The sequence below is a fragment of the Psammomys obesus genome, unplaced genomic scaffold, assembly GCF_907164565.1.
Source record: "Psammomys obesus unplaced genomic scaffold, mPsaObe1.curated_primary_1811, whole genome shotgun sequence".
NCBI classification, from domain to species: domain Eukaryota; kingdom Metazoa; phylum Chordata; class Mammalia; order Rodentia; family Muridae; genus Psammomys; species Psammomys obesus.
The window spans coordinates 20699-25193 of NW_026595874.1; the positions used below are offsets into that span (position 1 = coordinate 20699).

At 36.9% G+C, this 4495-nt stretch overlaps 1 non-coding gene across 1 annotated transcript; it reads right to left on the reverse strand.

The window, feature by feature from the left end:
- Positions 1 to 1563: 1563 nt before the first annotated feature.
- LOC129685915 (U6 spliceosomal RNA) lies at positions 1564 to 1670 on the reverse strand. Its single transcript, XR_008721555.1, has one exon. It is a non-coding gene; the product is annotated as a U6 spliceosomal RNA (small nuclear RNA).
- Positions 1671 to 4495: the final 2825 nt, after the last annotated feature.

Here is a 4495-nt window from a genome sequence, read left to right on the forward strand (position 1 = left end):
AGAAGTTCACCAAAAACATAAAATTTCTCAAAAAATCATGCATGTAGTAATAATGTGAAAATTATTTAACTGTTAAAGAAATAGAACTTATAATTTTAAAACTTTTACAAAATATATCTGCATGTCCATATGGTTTTATTGGAATGTTTGCATATCAAACTTTAAAAACTAAATTATACCAATTTTAAACAAACATTTCTAAAACAGAAGAGAATACAACAATTCTGCTAACTTTTGATTCATTCAGAAATACAATATAAACAGTGGGATTATATTTAGCCAAATTTAAATTATGGCATTTGTAGACAAATGTATAAAACAAGAGAAAAATTATTCCAAGGAAATCCAGGCACAGAAAGATAAATACCTCACAATCAGATCCATATGTGGATCCTAACATTGAGTCATTACATTTGTGTTTAACTTGGTGTACCTGTAGAAGCAAAAAAGTGAGAAAGAGGCCAAAGAGTTGTTAGATACCTTAAGACAGGGGAGGATAGAAGAACGTATATGGTATGAAAAAAAGAGAGGCTGAATACTAAAATTGGAAATGTTTAGTCAGGTTTGAGGGTAGAAGTATGGGGAGATGAAATGGCAGGTAAGGAGGGTTAACTAAAAGGAAGGTTGTATGTAAAACACATATGGAATCTCATTACAATGTAAGCAAATGAAAAACTGCAACCAAAAACAAAACAAGCACACAAAAACAGAGTTAGAAGGAAGATGTCCTGTAAGGCTGAAATGCTATTTTTAAAACACAGGAGTTATTAAACAAAAATTTCAATGACAGGCATGGAAAGATTTCTTACAAGAATTTGGACAGTGAATTACCCAAAGGGTCCCGATATAATATAAGCTCTTGACATTCTTTGTGGTTGTCAAAATAACTGACTAAGATGTTCTTTCTTTTTTTTTATTTTTATTTATTTTTTTATTATTGATTACATTTTATTAACTCTGTATAACAGCTGTATCCCGCTCCCTCATTCCCTCCCAAACCCTCTCTCCCTCCCTCCCTCATCTCTTCCCTGCCCCTTTCCAAGTCCACTGATTGGGGAGGACCTCCTCCCCTTTCATCTGATCCTGTTTTATCAGGTATCTTCAGGACTGGCTGCAAAGTCCTCCTCTGTGGCCTAGCAGTACTGCTCCTCCCTTGGGAGGTGGGGAGGTCAAAGACCCTACCATTGAGTTCCTGTCAGAAATAGTCCCTCTTCCCCTTACTATGGGAAACCAATTGGTTACTGAGCTACCACAGGCTTCATCCAAGCAAAGGTTATGTCCATACATGGTCCTTGGTGGAGTGTCAGTCTCAGAAAAGACCCCTGTGCCCAAATATATTTGATTCTTGTGGAGCTCCTATCCTTTCCACATCATACAAACTCCCCCTTCTTTCATATGATTCCCTGCACTCTGCCACAGGTTTCGTGATGAGTCTTAGTATCTACTTTGATACACTGCTAGGTAGAGTCTTTCAGGGGCCCTGTGTGGTAGGCTCCTGTCCTGTTACTTGTTTGCTTCTATGTCCAATGCACCTCTCATTTGTCTTTCTAAGTGAGGATTGATAAAAATATGGAATGCTTCACGAATTTGCGTGTCATCCTTGAGCAGGGGCCATACTAATCTTCTCTGTATCATTCCAATTTTAGTATATGGGCTGCCGAAGCGAGCACTAAGATGTTGTTTCTGAAGAAACCATACACCTTTGTTTTGAGGCAGAGAAATCAAGCTCTGAATGAGCTGGAAGCTTCCTGTCCTCTTTCATAATGACAGGAGAGGCTATGTAGGCTGGTGGGAAATAAAAGCTATCAATGGTCACCCATTAGCAGATTATGGACTCCACATGCTCCAATGTCAGTCTCCCAGGCAATACATACCCACTAGTGCAAGCATGGCATGACTATTGTAGATATAACTAACTGCTGTTGTTTCAATTTGAAACCTGTTCCACAGGAGGAAATTTATTTCTGATACAGCAAACCTTGTCAAAAACCTGTAGCTGTGAGGAGATCTCAGACATTAACAAAGAAATTGCCATTTTTTAGTAGCTAAATTGACATAGCCCCAGACTGTCTTCATACTCATAAACAAATGCTACACTTAGGGTTTTACAATGAATTGTGATCAATGAAGAAGTTCATGATAGCTCTAGGTGATGAGAGTAAACGAAAGTTGAATTACTCAGACATAAATAGGATATTTGTTCCACTCTTTCTAAAGGTAAGAAAATGCTGCAAAAGAGGGAATGGAAAGAACATAAGAGCAAGATAATAGGAAAAATAACTAAGAAAGGCTGTAGGTTTTTTTTTTTGTTTGTTTTGTTTTGTTTTATATAGCCTCTGTAGACATGTTCTCACAGTAGTTGAGGTAATAAGACCTGAACAAAACTGGGCCTGTCATTAGTCAATCAAGGACTGGGGCGGGGTTTAGGAGGCTACAGTGCTATATGCTAAAGTGTGGATTCTGGGGGAGTGATGGTCACTATCTTTAATTGAGTACTCATGAGTGAGCCTAGTAGGCCCCAGTGGACAATATCAAACTCATGGTCACAAGGACAACTCCGGTTAAACTCAGGGGTCATTAAAGAAAAAGACATAAATATTAAAAAAAAAAAGATACTTGCAGGGAAGTGGGGTAGAGATGACTGGTGTAAGAAAAAAATGGTTGTGAAAGTTATCAGGATACATTATACAAATGTACGAAACAGATTTATTAAAAACCATAATTTTAAAAAGGAACTAGGATGATACCAAGAGAAGAAAGACAATACAAAACCACAAATATTCTGACAAATATTCCATATGAATATTATTTGAAAATTCCTTTAAACAACTTTATTGCACAAAAGAATGTATAAGGAAGTTATTTTGTAGATATGACTCTAATTCTTAGTTTACAAAATCAATAATGGAAGTCTATGATAAGAGAAAAAAAGTATTGTTAATGAATGTGGTAAAAACTTAACAAAGTGATTCTCATCATTTTAATCAAGTTCTAATTCTGTTTTCATGGAGTTTGTGTAAGAATGAGTGGTGTTCCACAGCAACTGTGGTTGCCCCTGTTTAGACACTGTTGTGTGTCCTCTTTTGGCTTCTCTTCAGGAATACTGCAGTCCTGCCACACATTTCCAGCTCTCAGGTCTTTTCCATTATTTGCTAGGTTCTGCTGTCAATCTTACACCCCTAACTGGATCACAAATTCTATGTTTTGGTCCGAATGAAAAACTTTTCTGAAGATTATTTTTTGGTCTTCAAGATGCTGGTCTCTTATTCTTTAGCCCCAGCTGACTACCATCTAATGTCCTAGTGAATGATAGGTTTCATTTCTACATTTTCTTAATTGAAAATATCAGAAAACCCTGCCAATAGAGTCTTAGTTCTCTCTAAACCTTCATAAGACAGAGCTCCTTAGCCTGCATGTTTCCAGCATTCTTTTCTTCAAAGCTCCCACAAAACAGCCCATTAAACTCCAAGCTCATAATACAGTCTCTACCCCAAAGTTTCAAGTAGTTCTACAGTCTCTGCCCCCAAGTAATATGGTCATCACAACAATAGTCAACCCTCTGGTATCTAATTCAATCCTAGTTTAATTTCTGTTTCATTGATAAATACCAGGATCAAAAGCACTTGGGAGTTTATATCATCTTACACTTCATAGTTTGTTGTTCACAGAAGCCAGTGGAAGAACTCTTATACAGAAGATGCTGAGATGGAAAAAAAGTATATGAAAAGTTGTTCCATGTAACAAGCAATAAGTTATTGGTGAGAGAAATAGATATTTTTTAAATATTTTTATTTTTTTACTATTATTTACACTTTATTCATTTTGTATTCCCCCATAAGTCCCTCCCTCCTCCCCTCCTGATTTCACCCTCCCCCCCCTTTCTGCATGCATGCCTCTCCCCAAGTCCATTGATAGGGGAGGTCCTCCTCTCCTTCTTTCTGATCTTAGTCAGTTCTCATCAGAAGTGGCTGCATTGTCATCTTCTGTGGCCTGGTGAGGCTGCTCCCCCCTCAGGGGGTAGACACTGGTAAGTTGCCCATGCTCATTCATCCAGTGTTCCTAGATAACATTAAGTTTGTTGGTTCACCAGTAAAGAAATTACAAACTAAAACTGTAATGTCACTGTAACTTCCCACTTATTAATAGTCTTACCCTAGAATATTGACCACATTAACTGTTACTGAGGTTGTTTAATAACAGAAAACCTCCTTATTCCTCACAGAATGGGATCTCCTAAAGCCACTTTAAATGAAAGTGTTTGTCTTTCAAATGGAACTGCAGATTTCAAATGAGTAAATCATTAAATAATTGTACTTAGCCAATAGGCTAAAAATGTAGGTCTATTATAAAAACACATGGATATTTTAGCATCTGTATTCACCTTTGTCAAAGCATGAGAACATCTGTTAGAGTTTAGTAGGTGATGGACATGATATGATATCCGGATAAATGACACTAAATATTAAATAAATCATTTACCTAACTGTGAAATGAC